Source organism: Leopardus geoffroyi, chromosome C2 (assembly GCF_018350155.1).
Source record: "Leopardus geoffroyi isolate Oge1 chromosome C2, O.geoffroyi_Oge1_pat1.0, whole genome shotgun sequence".
NCBI lineage: Eukaryota > Metazoa > Chordata > Mammalia > Carnivora > Felidae > Leopardus > Leopardus geoffroyi.
This window is the reverse complement of record NC_059333.1, coordinates 52,674,908-52,696,477: the sequence shown is the minus strand read 5'-3', so window position 1 is coordinate 52,696,477 and position 21,570 is coordinate 52,674,908. Positions and strand designations below refer to the sequence as shown.

General features: G+C 34.9%; 1 protein-coding gene and 1 long non-coding RNA gene across 3 annotated transcripts in view; one reads left to right on the top strand and one right to left on the bottom strand.

Moving 5' to 3' along the window:
• Positions 1-21,570, bottom strand: part of ALCAM (activated leukocyte cell adhesion molecule) — a 215,760-nt gene that overhangs the window by 127,283 nt on the left and 66,907 nt on the right. The gene's annotated exons all lie outside the window — the stretch shown is intronic.
• On the top strand, positions 6,597-12,943 carry LOC123610822. The gene is made up of 2 exons (XR_006718303.1): positions 6,597-10,772; positions 12,275-12,943. It is a non-coding gene; the product is annotated as an uncharacterized LOC123610822 (long non-coding RNA).

Genomic DNA, 21,570 nt, shown 5'->3' with positions numbered 1-21,570 from the left:
ATGTTTTCAATTATTGCCCCATTATACTGGATTTCATAAAATCTAATATCCCTCTAAGTATAAGCTTTCAGTGAAAATTTTGGTTATAAAAATCTGATTTACCAAAACTTTATAATATACTTAGACAGACAAATATGTATTTAACTATTTAAGACATGACTATCTCTGTTTCATGTACTCCCTTATGCTGATTATGGAGGTTAACAGATTAACTCTTTTGAGAGAAGTAGACATTCTATAGGCATTAAATATGATAAAACAAGCTTCACATTTGTTAGCCTATTCTAATCGTGCTTACAGTGAAAAAAAATATCTGTGCATTATAAAAACCCTTCCTTAGGAAGGATGTGAATTTTATAAATTGCCAACCATCCAGATAAAGTAATTTGCAGTCCCTGGGAAATTGCTATTCCTTCTATTGACTAAGTGACTTCAGGGAAAATACTTCAGTAACAAACAAAATCCCCCAAATTTCTAAATAGCTTTTTGCATGTTTGAATCCATGGCCTTAACATTCCACAGTTACATGTTATAATACATTCACCATAAAAAAATATAGTAGACATCTGCATTATCGCTAAAAGTCAACAAAGGATTTTTTTTAGAGTAATTGCAAATTTTAAACTTTTCAAGAGAATTAGTCTAGCCTTGTGATGCAGGTGGTATCCATTGAATAATTCTCTTTTTCTCAAAACCCTCCAAACTCCCAATTCTTGGAAACTGCAAATGAAAAACCTTAACAAGAAAGTTTCATTTTTTATTAAAAGTGCCTAAAGAAAGTATATCAAGTTGTTCACCGTAGGAAAATTCTGCTTTTCAGGTTAAGTAACTTAAAGATTGCTGCACCTTTACCTTCTTAGCATATAGACTTACTGGACACAGAAATAGACAAATGAGAAAACATATTTGTGAAGATAAAAATTCCATCAGAGCAAGAAGTAAAATGTATGCAAGAGAGCCAGCATTAGAGAAACAACCACACTAATGGCTGCTGCCCGAGATAATGTTGTGCTGACACAGCAGACTTTGGACTGAGGGAGGTGAAATATTGCTGAAATTCAAATACTGGGATATTCCTTTAGGGTACATAGTTTTTAATCAAAATTATTAAGTCATATTGATTTGTATCCCTTTTCATGATTGAAAGGGTTTTGTGAAAGATATTCAACAAAATAAGGTTCAACTGCATTATATTTGTTCATAGTATATCAGCTATGAAGGAGTAGCTTTTAAAAATAATACCCAAAATACAGATTAAAGATGGTCTTGCTGACACTTTTTCTTGAACATATGGATCTGATCTCTCTCAATTTCCAAGTTAAACTTAGAGAGTGCACAGCTAATATTCTGTGTGTCTTGGAAAAGTGCCTGGATAAGAAGACTATGCAAAACAGATAGAAAGGTTAGGGCAGCAGTATAACATTTTTGAACTGAATGTCACTATGCAACACAAGCTTTGTAAGTACATATTTTATATTAAACCACCTAGACTTTAATGCTTTTGGAATGGCTTTCAAATGTTTGATCTTGTTTTAAGAGCGATACTGAGTTTGAAACGTCAGCATAGTCTTTTGTTAGCTTTATGTTCTACAATCTACTTTGCTAGGGACAATGAACACTTGAATAAATTTTTCTCCCAGTACTTACTCGTATTCATTGATTAACAATGTGCTTATTTTTTAAATAGATTACATTTTACACTGTTAAATATGGGTCCTTTGATACATAATATACTTAAACTATAAAACAGATTATCATATTTTTTCTCCAAATTATTTAAATTCTAGTTATTTTACATACAGTGCAATATTAGTTTCAGGTGTAGAATTTAGTGACTCATCACTTACATATTTTAGAAAGTATAAAGGCATTTGCTGAAGCCAGAAAGCTAAGTAACTTTTATAGTTATACATGCATAGTATTTTTCATAAGATGAAATGCTACATATAATTAAAGATCTTTTGGGGACACACTTTTTGGTATTAACCTATCCAACACAGTTGTTCTTTCTCTCTTTTTTTATTCTCTTTACCTATTTCTCTGCATATGCCACCTTCTCAAAGTACGTGAGAAGCAAGAAAGCAAAATATAAAAACATTTTTATACTGATCTGAATATTTGTCCTAATGCTAAGTGGTCATTTGATGGCTGTTGAATGGGGTGTATTCATTAACTGGACAAACTGTTATTTTGGTTGACTACCCACTTCTAATTTCTTATAAATTGTCGATGAACATGAGATTGTTTTATACTCAATCAATTGCTTCTAGAAATATTTGAAATGAGTATTTGACACTTACTATAGAATCTCATACGCAAAATTTATTTTTTGGTTATACTTTTCCAGGATTATGGAAATTCTCAATTGATTCCATTTCCTTCTAGAATAATTAAAATGTATCTAGTATGACTACTGATGTGATCAATTTGTAATAAAGTTGGATTTCATCTGTGTCCATGTGCATGGGAGAGTATGTAAATAGCATTAACACCCACTGTCATCTGGAGCCTAGAGTAGTGCTTGGCATATAGTTGGCATTCAGTAAATATTTACTTAATTTATACTATTTCTATTTTATCCTAGATCAAGATAAGGACTTGAGTTAGAAAAAAATGGTTCTCATTGACCCACAAACGTATGGCCAACCAATCTTTGACAAAGCAGGAAAGAATAGCCAATGGAATAAAGGCAGTCTCTTCAGCAAGTGGTGCTGGGAAAACTGGACAGCGACATACAGAAGAATGAACCTGAATCACTTTCTTACACCATACACAAAAATAAACTCAAAATGGATAAAAGAGCTAAATGTAAAACACGAAGCCATCAAAATCCTTGAGGAGAAAGCAGGCAAAAACCTCTTTGATCTTGGCCACAGCAGTTTCTTACTCAACATGTCTCCGGAGGCAAGGGAAATGAAAGCAAAAATGAACTACTGGGACCTCATCAAAATAAAAAGCTTCTGCACAGAGAAGGAAACAATCAGCAAAACTAAAAGGCAACCGACAGAATGGGAGAAGTTATTTGCAAATAACATATCAGATAAAGGGTTAGTATCCAAAATCTACAAAGAACTTACCAACTCAACCCTCAAAAAACAAATAATCCAGTGAAGAAATGGGCAAAAGACATGAATAGACACTTCTCTAAGGAAGACATCCAGATGGCCAACCAACCCATGAAAAAATGCTCAACATCACTGATCATCAGGGAAATACAAATCAAAACCACAGTAAGATACCACCTTACACCTATCAGAATGGCTAACATTAACAACTCAGGCAACAGATGTTGGTGAGGATGCGGAGAAAGAGGATCTCTTTTGCATTGTTGCTGGCAATGCAAGCTGGTACAGCACTCTGGAAGACAGTATGGAGGTTCCTCAAAAAACTAAAAATAGAACTATCTACAACCCAGCAATTGCACTACTAGGCATTTATCCAAGGGATACAGGTGTGCTGTTTCAAAGGGACTTATGCACCCCCATGTTTATAGCAGCACTATCACCAATAGCCAAAGTATGGAAAGAGCCCAAATGTCCATCGATGAATGAATGGATAAAGAAAATGTGGCATATATATACAATGGAGTATTACTTGGCAATCAAAAAGAATGAAATCTTGCCATTTGCAACTACGTGGATGGAACTGGAGGGTATTGTGCTAAGTGAAATTAGTCAGTCAGAGAAAGACAAAAATCATATGATTTCACTCATATGAGGACTTTAAGAGACAAAACAGATGAACATAAGGGAAGGGAAACAAAAATAATATAAAAACAGGGAGGGGGACAAAACGTAAGAGACTCATAAATATGGAGAACAAACTGAGGGTTACTGGAGGGGTTGTGGGAGGGGGGATGGACTAAATGGGTAAGGGGCATTAAGGAATCTACTCCTGAAATCATTGTTGCACTATATGCTAACTCATTTGGATGTAAATTTTAAAAAAGAAAATTAGGGGTGCTTGGGTGGCGCAGTCGGTTAAGCGTCTGACTTCAGCCAGGTCACGATCTCGCGGTCCGTGAGTTCGAGCCCCGCGTCAGGCTCTGGGCTGATGGCTCAGAGCCTGGAGCCTGTTTCCGATTCTGTGTCTCCCTCTCTCTCTGCCCCTCCCCCGTTCATGCTCTGTCTCTCTCTGTCCCAAAAATAAATAAACGTTGAAAAAAAAATTTTTTTTAAGAAAATTAAAAAAAAAAAGAAAAATGGTTTAGTCCTTTCTTTGTTCTTATTTAGTATAATCCATTCACTGTCCCCAAATTACCATCTCTTGGCTCCTTGCTTCAGATGCTTTCTCCCTTGCTTATTGCCACTGATAGCCATCCACTCTTCAAGATTCAGATGACGTCCCACTTCTTCACATAATTCTGTTTAACCTCAGCCAACACTGATCTCTCCCCTTCTACATTTACAAATTTGTCAACAAACACCTTATTCTATTTAATTTAAAATCTCATTATTTAATGGGATATACTACTCTTGAATTGCTTAACCTGAAGTTTCTATTCCCCAATAAATAAAAGTGCAATCCAGAGGTCTCAAATTTACAGCTAAATTTGTCTCCTGTACGTGTTTTATTTGACCATCACAAAATGTCAATGTTTGGCTAGTTGCAGATATTCATGTAAGATTGTATGACCAAAAAGTAGTCATACTTTTGGGAGAAAAATAAGATCTGGTTACACCAGGCCTGTATTCTTGTTTGGCAGTGACCAACCAGAGATGAATAGCTACTGTCTCTTTAGTCCAGGCACACATTTCTGTCAATCTCCACCTAGCTTGCTTTACTTATGTTCTCTTCCCAGAATCTATGGGTTAGGTGAGATTTTAACTCCTGCATGATAGTCCATGCTAATAATATACCCATCCCAACACACACACACACACACACACACACACACACACACACACACACTCCTAGCTTACTTGAAGTCTTTAAATAAAAACCTGAGTTCTCTATCTATAGCTATATCCATATATATCTCTTAGGCATTTCATATTCAAGATGTTTAAATTTTTAAAAATTGTCTAAATTGTCAAATTGTCTTATTTTCTCTATATGTATAAAGTGGGATTCAATGAAATCTGATGTTAAACCTACTCCTTCTTTAATTATATCTTCACTAATGGCATGTTGGGCATTTAAAAACTTTTCACTGCTTCTACACTTCTATATGCATTGGTTTCCCAGGTTCTGTCAAATCTATTGGCAGAGAGAACTGTTAGGATGGTGGAGGGAGATTAATTTTCTTCTCTCCATTTCTATTGCCTCTGCCCTCAGAGTCTGCACTTGGTGAGATGGTGCCCCTCTCTGTATGAGGGTACCTGTCCTTGAAATTAACAGAGCCCTACTAGAAGACTCCACTTAGCTTTGACTTTAGGTTCTAGAAACCAGAGTCAATTTATAGTCAACAGTAAAAGACTTGTTTTAGAGCCCAGATTCACTTTCATGGAGCTTGCAAAATGGTACTTGGAAACATTTACAATGATCTAAGACACACTCGGTGAAATGTTCTGGCACCAGCAGGTCTGGCGTGCAGCCCTCAAGACAAGTAGCATTTCAACTTCTTTCCTACTTGACTTTCTCTATTAGAAGCACTGTATGTGAGAGAAACAGGAAATCTGCACAGCACTTTTAAAGCAAATGTGGTGAATTATAAATTAATGAGGGTTTAGCATGGGAAGAGAGTAACATCTACAGAAGAGCGGATTTCATAAAGACAAAAGGGAAAAAGGTTTCCCTTAATAAAACATAACCTTTCTGCATGCACAATCAATTCTCAATTAGTCATACCAGAGAGAGTATCCACCACAGACTGTCAAAACTGCCTCACTTTCACTGCTTCCTTCCCCTCCCCCTAACACATTTCTCTGTTTCTGTCTCCTCTCACCCAAGAGGCTCCTTGAATTAATATTTTCAACAATTTTCTGCAGTCTCTTTCTGCCATTAAAAAATCCAACTGACTTTTTATTTCTGTGGGGCCTCTATTACATATTACGCATTTTCCTCCCACAGTTTTGTGCCCCTTCTCTTCTCAATCCTAATGCTTAGTCAATCAGAGTGGGCGAGAAGCCAGAGGAGAACAGGAAGAGGAGAAATGATTTCCCTAGGAAGTTCTGCAATTCTTTCTTTATACCTCTTTAATGAGCATACAGCAAGGAAGTCATCATGTTGGAAGTTCAGACTACAGGGAAATTTACTGGAGTGATTTTAAAATTCAATTCAACAGTTATAGACTAAGTGCTTACTATGTGCAAAGTCTTTTACTAGGTACCACAGGAGAGAGAACTCCCTGCCTTACAGGGGCTTACTATCTAATTGAAAGGGAAAGAAGACAATTTTACAAGTAACCATGACATACAATGGGGTTTGGATCACAAAAGCATCATCAATTTATTGCCCATGTAAAGCAGCAGGTGGCCATTCTGCAACTTCTTCAGAAGACATTAACGGGGCATTCACTACTTGCAAGATGCTGTGTAAATTCCTGGGGATAGTGAGATGAAAAGATAATACCCCTGGCCTTCCCAGTCTATTAGGAAAGTAATGCATGGAAACAGTTACAATTATGATTAAAATGAGCATTTAAGTATAGAAAGCATGGTTATATGGGCATCAAAGAAAAAGTTTCTATCTCTGCCCAGATACGGTGGCAGTGCAAGAAAGTTCTTACAAAGAAGGAGATACATTTTGAAGGACAAAGAAAGAAGGGCATTTCATACCAAAGTACCATGACATGCAGAGGCCTGTAAGTATGAAAGTACATTCTGCTTTCAAGAAGAATTTGTAGTTCTGAATGATGAGTTTACTCCCAGGATCTGACTAGGGAGATGCTAGAAGATGAACCAGGAAAGAAATATGATCCTGGAAAGCTTTTGCATACGCTAAGTACCCACTCAGTGCCTGGTGCATAATAGGTATTAAATTTTTCTGTGAATCAATGAGTGATTAAGGAGTTTGACTTTTACCCTAAGGGTGATTATATATATATATATATATATATATATATATATATATATATATATATATATATAAAGGATTTGCACTTGGGAAAAGTCTCCAAGAAGTGAGTGTAATGGTTGGATTGGAGGGGTTGAGATTAGAGAGACCAGACCAGAAGTCCCTGCAGTAGTCCAAATTTGGACAATTGAGGAGCTGATGGTGCCCTCATCTAGATAGGAAATCCAGGAGGAAAAGCAGGTTTGATATCCACCACATGTTTAGCAGAAAGTTCTCAGGTACCTATCTGAGGTACACCTTATTTTATTTAGATAACTTAAAAATCAGCATAAATCTCTGGTTTACCGATCCACTTTAAACTAGAAACTGAAAGTTTTTGGTAGGTAGGGAGGTAGGTGTTCACAGAACAGTAAAAAGTGACAGCCAATAGCTTAATCCAAGAAAGAGACAAGAACAAAATTAAAAATTAACAAAAACAACTAGGACACTATTTCTAGCATGCTTAATGACATTTAACATTTCTCTACATGTTGGAATAGAATCCTGGGTTGGCCCACATAGGTGTGGCTTTCTTGCAAAAGTCAATGGTACACTCAGTTTCACTAACGGGTAAAGCATATGGCTCCTCACTGAAAGCTACAGAGCACTACTGCACTCAAGGAAATCTCCAGAGAAGATAACCTTGAACTCATTACTGCTTAACATATATCAACTATTTGGTTGAAATAAGTTCTTAAGATTGTATGACTTGCAATCAAACCATTCCTCTGAAATTTACCTCTGAGTCAAGTGAATCAATTTGACTATAAAAAAAGTTTGACTATAAAAAAAAAGTTTTGTTTTTTGGTTTTTGGGGGGTTTTATTCTGAACGGCATGTACAGTCAGGAAGACTATATAAGAAACAGCTCTAAGAAAACAGTGTTTTATCTTTATAATGAGTATGTCATTTAGAAGGTTTATTTTTTTTTGAAGCACAATACCAGTATCCTTTCATTCATTCAAGATATATTTATTGATTTATAATTTTCCAGACACTGTCCTAGGTTTTGGAGATTAAACGATGAATAATAATACATAGGCACTGCCATTCTGGAGCTTTTGAAATGATGGCAAAGAAAGATGATTAAACAAATAATTATAATACAATATTGTAAGCACAATGACAGCAATATGTCTCAAATGATAGCGTTACAGAGGAGGGGCACCTAACAATGCCATTCCAGGAATGGATGAGGAATTTGTGAAGTGTTTCAAGTTAGCCAAGAGAAGAGTGGCAGGACATTCCAGGTAGAATTAGAGAACATTTAATAAGAAGACATGGAAATTTAAAAGTTTTTCTCAGTACCTGATTCTCATTCTTCCATACATTCTTCTGTACATCTGATTCTTCTGCACAACCTAGAAACTCAGAGCACATAGAACATCCTGTTTTCGTGGGCTGCTAGTCACTTGTGCCTTCCTCTGGCAAGTGGACAGTACCTCGTAACACACACTGTACTAATATCGTCTCCAGCCTCGTCTCATCTCATTGGTTTTAGTTAATTCATCTGTGTTCTGATTTTCTCACTTTCTTAACATTAATTTTTAAAGTCTTTTAAAATATATTGTGTAAAGAGCAGTAAGTCCTTTGGCATAGACAGGACATGTATGTATAGGTATATGTATATGTGTATATATGTACATATATGTAAATATACACATATGTATAAATATAGATAAATGTGTATATATGTATATGTGTATATATACACACACATTTACATTTATATATTCTTAAGGGGGGGGTCATGGTAGTAGTGACATTAGTGACATTTAGAACAAAGGCAAATAATCCCAAATTGGACTCAACTGCATTCACAGTAAGAAGAAACACATCACATCACCTTTCAATACTTGAATGAGATTGAGTTGACTGTATATCCACACATAAAACATAAACAGGAGTCCAGGGAACCCCCACGTAGTTGTTGGACAAGTCTTATTCAAGCTTGAATAAATAATTACTAAAAAAACTATGAATATGCTTTTACTTAAAATGCATAGAAAAAACAACAAGAAGGGATTCTTAATTTCCAATATAACACTGAAATATTTTTTTTTCAACGTTTTATTTATTTTTGGGACAGAGAGAGAGAGACAGAGCATGAACGGGGGAGGGGCAGAGAGAGAGGGAGACACAGAATCGGAAACAGGATCCAGGCTCTGAGCGTCAGCCCAGAGCCTGACGCGGGGCTCGAACTCACAGACCGCGAGATCGTGACCTGGCTGAAGTCGGACGCTTAACTGACTGCGCCACCCAGGCGCCCCAACACTGAAATATTTTTAAGGGGATAAATTAGTGAATAACTGACCAGTATCTATTTGCATTTTGTCATTGGCGATTTGTAACTTTTCAAGGCATTCAATATATGCTTTAATGTTTGTTATTCATGTGTACCATTTCTACATTGCCTCTTCTATATTTTGAACATAACGTCTCTAACAACTTTTCTTTATAAATATCAGACTTTGGATAAAATATCACCTTGCATATAACCAAGCTTTTGGATAACATTTTAGTTTCGATAACTTAAACACAGGGGTTTGCCTCAATCTCTTTCAGTAATTGAACAAGGGTTTGTTATTACATAATGTCATTCATTCGATAAATTTTAATTATCATCAACTATGTGTCAATACTATTTTGGCTGCTACTTAGCAGTAAATAATGAGGAAGAGCTTACTCAGAACTTCTCTAATGGGATATCACTGGGTTACCAGTTGATAAATGAAGGAGCCAGGACTGGAACAAAAGCTGAGTGACTTGAGGTCCACTTTCTAAACTTTGGTATACTTAGCTTTCTTAAAAATGAAATTACTATGAAGGAGAGCATACTGACAGATAGGGGGAGGTGATATCCTGATGACGCATTTCAGTACCTACATCCAAGCATGCCTAGGACTGTACCCTGGTATCTCCTAGTACTCCACACCATTAATTTTCTTTTTTGCTTAAAATAGTTTGTTTACTATTAGTTTCCACTAAATTAGATTTATATAAAAGATAATATTTTGGATAATTTTGCGCAATTAGTCTATATGGGTATGAATAAATTAAGGAGAAGATTATTTGTCAATAGTATTAGATGATGATGAAAGCAAAGCACTTGTCATAAACCTGCTAGAATTTTCAGAATTACATTTTTTTAATTATACATTTAATGTTATCTCCCTTTTAATAGGGTGGTGCATGCTCTTCAGCAAGTTATTTAATCTCCCAGTGTCTCAGTTTTCTCATGTTTACAATGAGTAAAATAATAGCAATAGGGATAATTTCAGATAGTGTTAAATAAAATAATGCATATTTTATATAAAAATTAAAATGTACTTGGTAAATTAAAAGAACTCAAGTATATACAAATATTATGATTATCACTATTATTTCTCTCAAAGGGGCTTATGGTACCCACATAAAGATAAAGATTACCTATGCTTTCAGGAGTATTTTATTTTAGAAGTTATGTGGGATAACAAATGATTGACTCAGAGTATTTTAATTCCTTGTTGGAAAGCTAAGTGGGTCTGCGTGAGGTGGTGTTGGGAGATGAAAGTTGGGCCTAGGACACTGGGAAGACAAAGAAGACGGTACGAGGTCTGCATACTAATTTGGTGCAACTTCTACCAAAATGCTTCTGCTTCTGCAGAGCAAAAGGGAGTGACATGGAGGGACAATGTGGAGGCTCAGTCAGTATCCAGAGAAGAGAAAGGAAATAGAAGGGAGATTCCAAGTGTGGGGAGCAGATGAGAGAAACAGCCATGAACCTGCAATTTAAAGGTGGGTTATCTCAATAATTATTTGGTAATGGGTACTCTATGTTGTGAACAGAGTACCTTCAAACTGATTATTATCTGATAAATATTCATAGAACTATTACTGGGATGATTATTGATAGCATTTGGGAAGCAATAAATAGTGCCCAGAAGGCAATAAACATCTAGAACACTAATTTGGGTTCAATTAGCACTATTTTTAAAATCCACCATTTGGAAACAGACAAGCAAATAATCCATTTGATGAAAGTAGAATACTGCCGTTGAGACACACAAACAATGCCACCATTCTCTTGGTGATTTTCCTCCTCTATTTCTCATTAGTTTCAATGCATGAAAATGTTTTGACAAATGTGAATCCTATAAGGCTGATTGGTTTGACTAACCTAATAAAGAAAAAAAAGTCAGCCACTTATCAACCTTCACCTGACACTGACATAAAGTCTTTATGTGGCACAGTTCCTGGGTCTTGTCATTTGAAATGGGGCGAGGAATTGCTAGTAGAATGAATAGAGCTGCAGTGCAACAGATTAATTAAGCAGCTCTCAGGAATGATATTGAAAGGTAACTGATTAATTGAACATTGAAGCCATCTAATCAAATAGAAGACACAATAAACATGTTTCTTCAGAGATAAATTATGCCCTGATTAGCATATTCATTTGTACAGTTGAATTAACTCTTTATGTGTTTTTTAAGCTTTGCATAGCTAGAAATAGCCACTTGCTATAGATTCCATTTAGTGTCATTCTAAAAATGCCTGGCGAACATGCCTGTACTCCTTCAAGATTTGAGCAGTTCATTCATTAAATGTGTAAGTTTCTTTTCACAAAAAAATGAAAATCCACTGAATATTATTATTCCACACAACCTGCAGTCAGGCAAACCAGGCAATAGTATTGAAGAGGAATCAACAAGAATTTATTTCATGTTGAACCCATGGCTTAATAAGAAATAAGTTGTAAACAATATTAATGCCAAAGATCCACCAACCTGTTTATATATGAAAATGTCTTTTTAGGTGTGAAAACATGATGGTAGTGGTTTTTGTCTTTTTTTTTTTTCCATGCGCCCATGCAAAAAGATGGTCTACTCTGACATTTCAGTAAAATAAAGGGTGGATCTTAAATCAGGGCAACTGGAGGACAATAAATTCAGAGAGCCAAAAGTAGTTCATTTGTACTTAAATGGTCTTCTCTTTTTGCTTAAACTGAAGCCCTGCCCCCAATTTTTGACACCCAGGCAGGATCCAGTTGCCACAGCTGTGCAGCTCGATGAATAGCAGGAGTCTGCTCCCTGTGACTGTGGATGCTCATCATCAAAGGGGGTCTGTCACCCTCTAGCCCACAGGCAAGCTCTCTGCCAGCCTGGAGGAACAGAGCATCGTGGGGGAGGGGCAGGAAATCTCAGAGATAAGAAACATGGCCTTGTCAGCATCTGAACCCAGGAAGCTTCTAGTCCTAAAGCAGAATCTGACTGATTCCGGTGTCAATGACTTTCTTACAGAAATTCAAACTCCACCTAAGGGGGATTCTCCAGGAGAGGTTCCGTGAATGCCGATGCTGCCACAGATGTCAGGGGGAAAATTGGATGGAGCCATGGGTACTCAGCTCTCCAAGTTGGAATTAGTTAAAAAGGCAGCATCACGTGTCAAGGCAAGATGTTACAGAGCTGTTGGCTGAAAAGGGATTCAGAAGATTACTGGAATAGTTTCTTTAACAGAGACTAAACAATTGCATGTGACATTTTTCTTTTATCTTAAAGGAATTTAATCAGAGCAGTCACAAACTTACCAATAATCATATACTACATAAGATTTTACATATTAATTTCTGCTTATAAAACTTCAACTTTATGACTTTATAATGTCTGAAATGTAAACATATATATTTAACACCTAGATTTCTATGTACTTATAAATTTATTTATCAGAATATATGTTAAACAAATATGTATGTGTGTATGGAAAATGTTTTTAAATGATCACAAGAAGCAGGTTTCTGAATTAGAACCAAATTATTTCCGGAAGCTATTGAAATACGAACAGTCCAGCTTCAGATGATCTTTAAATAGCTAACCTCTCCTCCAAAAAAAAAAAAAAAAAAAAATGAAAGCACCTTCCATACTTTCAGAACTTCACAATCCCAATTGCTTTTTGTGGGTAGTTGTGATGACTATATATCAGAGGTTGATGTTAAACACATCCAATTGCAGAAATCTAGAAATCTATATGACAAAAATACAATCAGAATTATCGAAACAACTTCCTGCTCATATTCTCAACCTACTCCTATAACATGATAAAGAAAAAATGAAATACACCTTTTTATTCTATTCATGTATATACTGGTAACAATGATATGAAAGAAAATTGAATCCCATTCCACCGGCAAATGCCAGCATACTTTGATGACAAAAGCAAAACACCTTGACAAAAACATGCTAGAATTTTCAGAACTATATATTTTTTAAATTATAAACAAAGATTTTTCTCCCTTTTAATGGACAGGTCATAATTTACCTTTAAAAATGTTTAAAATTCTGAAATTCACTCTGCTGAAATTAAAACCCTTTTTAATTTAAAAATTAAATTAAAAATTTAATTTAAAAATTAAAACATTTTTCCCTCTTAGCTAATCCTTCCAAATTTTAAAGATAAAAATTACCTGTTCATGTATTACTTAGCCAGCATTTAATGTATTTGAATACATAGAAATTGTGTGATAGAATGACTTTATTTATTTTATAACTTCAACGTTAGTTTCTCCATTTTTAATGTTGTTGTTCTTTGAGCTCATTAGAAATACTATTATTGTCTTTTAGGCTAAGATAAACGAAAGTCACTTAAGTAATTTGTTTGATATATCACACATCAAAGAAACTTTGTTGTCTCCTGGATGTACTTGGAATATATGAGCATTTAAAAATATATACATATATATATATATAATTTCTTTCCAGGAATGCTTTAAATGTTCTCAAAGAAAAGGTCATTGTCAGGGGCGCCTGGGTGGCGCAGTTGGTTAAGCGTCCAACTTCAGCCAGGTCACGATCTCGCGGTCCGTGAGTTCGAGCCCCACGTCAGGCTCTGGGCTGATGGCTCAGAGTCTGGAGCCTGTTTCCGATTCTGTGTCTCCCTCTCTCTCTGCCCCTCCCCCGTTCATGCTCTGTCTCTCTCTGTCCCAAAAATAAATAAATAACGTTGAAAAAAAAAATTAAAAAAAAAAAAGAAAGAAAAGGTCATTGTTCATATGTACTAAGATAAAACAGACTGGTGTCATAATTTATTATAAAACCGCATCAGTGATTGCTTACCTGACTGTTTATCTTCAAAAAAAAAAAAAAGAAAAAGAAAATGAGGAAGATAAAAGAACAGGGAGATAAAGCGCATGAATACTTTTTGAAGGTATATATAAACTAAAGTAGCATTACTAAGCATTTTGGTTCTAATTGTGAAGATAAACACCTTGTACAATGGCAGCTTCTGATTTAGATAGTTATGACATTTTATTTATTTGTTTGTTTATTTATTTATTTATTTATTTATTTAGACAGAGACAGCACAAATTGGGGAGGGGCAGAGACAGAGGGAGAGAGAGAGAATACCAAGCAGGCTCAACAATGCCAGCACAAAGCCCAATGGGGGGCTCAAATCCACGAAGCCATGAGATCATGACCTAAGCCAAAACTAACAAATGGTTAACCAACTGAGCTACCCAGGTGCCCCAAAAGTTACAACATTTTTAATTATTTTTTTTATCTTCAGAACAAATTTTAAAAAGTATTTTGGGGCTTTTTAAATTGATTTCACATTGTGTTTTTACATTGTCAGTATTTTTTTTACTTATATAGAAAATAAATCACAATATCATCTAGAAATAAACATAACTACCTCCATTTTGAATGCACTATAAAAAATGGCATATTTTGCTCTATGATCAAATCATGTTCTTGCAGTCAATTTTTGTAAAGACCTTTAAGAAACTAGTGGTAGCTTAGTTTTATTTGAAAAGTATGAAATGGGTTCAGCAATCAGACTATGGTATACAATTACCCCAGATTCTCTTTATCATATCAGGAATGTTATTAAATGTTCAGTACATGTTTTTGACATTGTTGACAGCAGTCCTTCAAAGGGTGTGGACTGAATGAAACTAAAAACATTTAGTTTTTTTCTGTAATACTGTGAAAGTAACAGAATTTTTAATTTAGTCCAAAGAATGAAAGCTATAACTGGCCTCATTTAGAATTCTGCATATCAGCAAGTTTATATGCAGAATCATTTGAAACTTGTCTATACCTATTTTAAATAAGCATAGGCATTTCATTCTACTTTTGCCCAGTGTTTAAGATCCAACCAACATATATATGTTTTATTACAATTTCAAGAGAAATTGTTTTAAATTAGATTTTCAATATATATTTCCTAGTTATAAAAGTCAATAATCTTTTAGGGGAAAAACCCAGCTATAGTGTTAATTAATGAATATTAAATTCTATTGTATACCTCTTACTATTTTTCAATGTATTTTAGATAGGTATGGTTTAATTCATTGGTTCTCAATATTTCCTCAGTGTTAGAAAGCTTATTTGCAGAACATAATCCACTCAGAAACACTGCGTGTGCACAGTATGATTTTCCACACAGGAGAAGTGAAGGGAACAGGAGGAGGCATATCAGATCTGGAGGAGGCTGGGAAGGTAGGAAAGCATTTTGAAAAAAATCTCTCTAAGCCTCATAATTTACCCCCTTCCAGGAATATATGCTTGTCCTCATATAAAAATCAATGATTAAATGGATAAGGTTTCAATTCTGTTTTCCAAATAATGCATATAACATTTTAATAGTATACTTGGGAGCTTCAAGTACACTCAAAATAGAATTGAGAAAAAAAATCTTTAGTTGAAAGAATTATTTTTATTAATGTAATTTCTACCTCTTTTAACAGTAAGTTTCAATACATTAAATGCCTCTTCCAACCTGAGAACTTAAAGTTTACTTATTTTACAGTTAACTCTTTAAAAAAAAATCTTTCATCCTTAAATATTAAATATTTTTCTCCCTTATTCCAAGGAACAAAATGGAAAGGTATCTCATTATTCCCTTACAGTGAAACAAGTAAGTTTTACAAGTTACTTAGCCAACATCCTGCAATGTTTTAATATACTTTGAAAATAACAGAGTTCATTCTACTTAAGCCCATGATGTTTCTAAGAGTTAGGATGACCCTAAATGTACCCTGATACCCCACACCCAACAGACAAAAAAGGAGTATAAAGGCCCAAGATAAGTTAGTTCTAGGCATATTTTAATCCAAATTAATAATATAAAATCTCATCCAGTCTCATATCCAGCACCAACCCATCTCCAATCTTTTACCCTTCCCAACACCCTCACAAATACATACAGAGAAAAAGAAATATACTGGTGGATGTTCAATACCATTGTTTATTTTTTAAAAGCTGATGAAGAGAAAGCTTCACTTGAGTAAATAATGAAAATTAGGGCTTAACTGTGAAGTATTGAAACTGGCAAACAGATTCTAAATGCCATTCCAAAGGAACACCAATAACCTACATGCAATGGCAAAACCCTTGAAATAAATATGCTGCCACTCATAGTGACTCCTTAGACGGATGCAGCATTTATTTAGATATTTAAAGAGAGTTGGACTTCTTAAAATATCAATCTGTTAACTCATTATTTTAGTCACAACTTAATATTGAGGAGAAATGGTAAACCTTTCTTTTATGAAACTTGTAATATAAAAAGGATTGGTTCCTGTTACAGGGGGGGGGGTAGTTTTACGGAAGCTTAGATGATCTGTGGGGAAACAGACATTTGAAGGTGAGTTGTGAAGGGGCTGAAATACTATTTCATTTATTGATCACAGGATTTACAAGAGGCAACTTGGGAAGGATGCATGGTCAAGGTCAGCTGCACCTTTAAATTAAGTTCACACATTACTGATGAGTTACAGCTCCATATGTTTCCTACTGAAAATCTGTGAAGCCTTTTTCCTTCAAATGTTTAAAAGCAAAGAAAAGTTGACAAGGGAACTAATGAGCTATACATAATGAAAAAGGTGGCAGTGTTCTCTTCAGTCAATCTTCCTTTTTATAAAAAAAAAAAGGGGGGGGTAGAAACCTTATTCATTACATTACCACAGACACTGACCCATGAACTCTGGCTATTGTACAGTCTGGGTCAAGGGTGGGCCACCCCAATATGGGCCACTTTGGCATGTAGATTATGCCAGGCTGAAAACAATCAAGGCCCAAAAGACTCAGGAAGAAACTCAAACCCCACCCCTCCCAACCCCCACAGTTGCTTAAAAGAATTTAGATGGAGGAGCTACTCTAGGAAAAGAGCCATCACCATAGATAACTACAGTTGCAAATGATATAGCTGTGGTAGATAGGAAGCAACTTAGCAAAGCCCCTTTGACCAAAGTCCTCTCTATGTCCCATCATTTCTGAATGGCTCAGCAAACATTTGTTTGCCAAACATTTACTTATTTTTATCTTCCTGTGAATTGATTCCTTCCATTTAATGTCCCAGACATTATCCCTTTCTCTTTAGTCCAGAATGACATATACACATCATTTTGCCAGTCTTTGGAATCTCATATTTATGTGTATTCCCTGTATGTATGAAATTAAATTTGATTTTCTCCTGTTAATCTGTCTCATGTCAATTTAATCCTTAGTCAGCTAGAAGAACCTGAAAATAAGGTAAAAATTTTTTTTTCTCTACAACTATACCATTGAGACCACTTAGTTACCATAGTTAAATAATATGAGTAAATTTGAAAAACAGAACCAACGCTAGTCCTGGACTAAAAAATTGTAAGACCACAAGAAAAGTCAGATATTTAGAAATTATACATTACCTTTTATTCTTGTTTGGTCACAAAGTGTCATGGGCCTTTGGCAAATGTTCAAATGATATGTAGGATTCTGTTTATTATCCAGTGATTATGATTGATGTACAAAACAAAGTCATAAATTCGGGTCTTATTATTTTACATTAGTTCTAGCGTCAGCAACTTACAACAAATGTTCTTGAAAGGATTTTCTAACTTAAACATAAACCCTAAATGAAAATAAAACAAAGTTTCTTCTCAGTGTTTTCTCTGTTTTGCCTTTACTTTTCTCTTGTGTTTCCATGCCCTCATTCTATTCCCCAAGCCAATACACCAAGATCCCAATGGCCAGGACTCCCAAAGAAACTCACACCTCTCCTCTACTGCTTGAAAAAAATATCCTGGGACAGGAGATCTGAGATAGCATTAAAAGAAAAGCAATTTGTTTGGTTTTCCGATAGAGGTAATTTATGTAGAAGTGTGAATGGACTTAAATTTCCAGTCTGACTCGCTTTAAAAAAAAAAGGGGGGGGGGGATTATTGACATAAATGGATCCTGATTAGTGACAGGAGGTGGCAGGCCTAGTGCTCTTTGCTAACTTCTTGCCTAGGGCATGTTGTAGATAAGAGATCAGTAACTTGGCAACCCTTTAAAGACTGTGCCTTTTTTTTTTTAATTGGCAGTTGCTTATTTCCTAGACCTGAGCTTTGAACTGAAAATGGGGACATAAAGGGGACACTCTCCAGCCCCTGAAGATGAGAAGTTAAAACATAAGGATGTTTTCTCCCAACCCATACCCCTGCTCCCACCACAACTACAAAAAATTAAGCAAAACAAAGTAGAGCAGATCTGAAAACACCCTGTGCTACCCTAGAATGAGCAGTAATCAACAAATATTTTGTTTTTTAGCTTTAGAATTGTTCAGCAAATGGTTTATTTATTTTTCCTATTACAAGTGCTGCCTCCTAGAAGGTGCTTTCCTTTCCTGTTTTCTGTTCTCTTGATTTTCCTGCCCTAAGATTGACTTAGGAGTTGACTTGGGTGCTATTCCTTATAAATCCACAGCTGAACAACTCCTAGGTGTGTTCTCTCCTTATCTCCTTATCTGTCTTACACTGATCACTTAAATCAATGATTGGTAGAGCTCCTTGCAAATACTAAGTGTCCTTTACATACTGTTAAATGAATGATATATAGATGATATTTTCCCCACAGGAATACAATAATATTGTATATCCAAATAATCTTTAGAAAGAACAAGTTTACCCAATGTATGGCCATAACATATTCTTTTGAATGCAAGATAAGTCAAATGCTGCAGTCTAACAGAAAAAAAAAGTCTTAATTTTTATTAAAATGAAAATAAGGAGAAAAGAATTTAATACAATCAATAGCTAAAGATTACTCAAGTTTTACTGAAACTTCAACTCAGTTGATGAAAATTAGTTCTGAGGTATTAACATTTGATATTTTTCATCTTTACAAAGGCACCAGTCAAAAAGTACTTCTTCTAAATTTTGTCATTCTTATCTGTTTTTTTTAAAAAAAGATTTACAAATGAGGCTAAAGACGAAAGGATAGCACTCTCAATCAGCCACAACAGTGTTTTCTGGTAGAATTCATTTAAGAATCTCTCCTATTAAAACAAAATATTGTTAAAATAATTTGTAAAAATTATTTACAGGGCTAATGATCAATTTTTAAGAAATTATTTCTAAATATTTTATTTTTTATAATCATAAACTAAGAGGAAAGACCATGATAGTTTGTTTCACTTGGTATTTTGAACTTCTAGAGCTAAATGGGAAGTAACTATCATCCTAAAGATGATCCGTGCTTAGGTTGAGGGTTTTTAATTCAACATATTGATTTATGCCTTGAAGTAAATAAGTAATGAAGTGAGAGGACAGAAATAGCATGCAAATTCAGAAATTACTAAATATAAGGTTTTGAAAACAAAACTACAAAGGTGCTGAAATAAAATGATTTTCTTTTTCAGAATAGTGTCATATGAAAACTTAGTTTTAGCAATTTTCAAAAAATACTTGAATGTTAGTTTAAAAACTTTGTATAGTAAAAAGTAAAATGTATTTACTCTTATTAATTTCTTTCCATCTTTTTTTTTTTAATTTTATTTTTTTGTAAATTTTTTTTAAGGTTTATTCATTTTTCAGAGACAGAGACGGAGTGTGAGTGGGAAGGGGCAGAGAGAGAGGGAGACACAGAATCCAAAGTAGGCTCCAGGCTCTGAGCTGTCAGCACAGAACCCACTGCAGGGCTCAAACTCACAGACCATGAGATTATGACCTGAGCTGAAAAATCAGACTCTTAACTGACAGAGCCACCCAGGCACCCCATCCATATTTGTTTTAAAAAAAAAAAAGAATTAGAAGAAATGATGTTATTGATGTAACTTAATCTAGTTTTCATTTTATTTGCATTACTTTCATCAGCATCTAATCATGGAAACCTTAACTTACATTTCCTAGTTTAGTTTTTATGCAGTAGTTATTTATATGCATTTTCTTCTTATGATGATGTAACAAAGTGTAAAGAAGAAGAATAAAAAAAGAGACTAGACAACGTTCTACAAATTCTTCTAGAAACTTTCACATAACTAACTTTATTTATTTATTTATTTATTTATTTATTTATTTATTTTTTTCAACGTTTATTTATTTTTGGGACAGAGAGAGACAGAGCATGAACGGGGGAGGGGCAGAGAGAGAGGGAGACACAGAATCGGAAACAGGCTCCAGGCTCTGAGCCATCAGCCCAGAGCCCGACGCGGGGCTCGAACTCACGGACCGCGAGATCGTGACCTGGCTGAAGTCGGACGCTTAACCGACTGCGCCACCCAGGCACCCCAACTAACTTTATTTAAAGACAAACTCAAAACCAAGAGGAAGAATTACTGTTATACACAAAGAGTTCATATGATTTAAGACAAAATAAGTTGCAATATTAGAAAAATAATTTATTAATACTTATTAACTTTTTAAATTATATTTACAGACAGGAACTGTAAAAACATTCCTATAGTCACCTTTTTCCTTCTTTGTCATAGCCAAATATTAGCAATAAGAACAACAACAAAAACAGCAAATTCTGTGGCCACAGGGACTCTATTCTTTGTGAAGCAACTGTACTTTTTGCCCTGACCATCAGCTTAGAAGACTCCTTCAGGAAATACAAAATAGATCACAGAAGTTATTCACTCTGCCTTGGGATTGGATTCACTCTATGCCCTGAATACTTGTTTCCCGATTGTAGTGCACCTGGCCTTTCCAATTCTAGATCAACACTTGCTGCAACTTTTCATTTTAGAATACAAAAGGTTCAAAATTCCACACTGAGCCCAAATTCTTCACATCCTCAATTCCCATTCATTTGTATTACTTGTATTATGACTTCTCAACAGAATCATAAATTCATTTTAGAAAGAGACCATTTCTTTATCCAGATCATAGTAAGTATAATTCATTGAGTGCTTACCATGTAGAAGGTGAATTCCATGATTTTTTAAGATATAACAAAAACACCCAAGCAAATAAAATGGTTTTGTTTTTCCATTTTTATTGATAATGAAACTGAGGCATGTAACAATTGCACAAGCCACTCAAATGATCTATGTGGTCCAGAATTATATATGTTTGTAATAACTAATAAGTAATTTAAAACCTCAGAGACCTATTTACTTTAAGGATTCTAAAATTATTTTGTTCCTGACTACTGAGAAGTACAAATCCTCTGTCATTTATCCTAATTTCCTCATTCATTACCCAGGTACTAATAAGCACAGAGCCAAAGTCTCTCCTTTCAACATTTGGCTGTTCACTGTCTAAGACTCTGCAACCATCTCATCCTATCGTGAAGAACAAACACTTTCACCTATTTTGCAACTGCTATATAACATCCCAATTCCATATACCTTG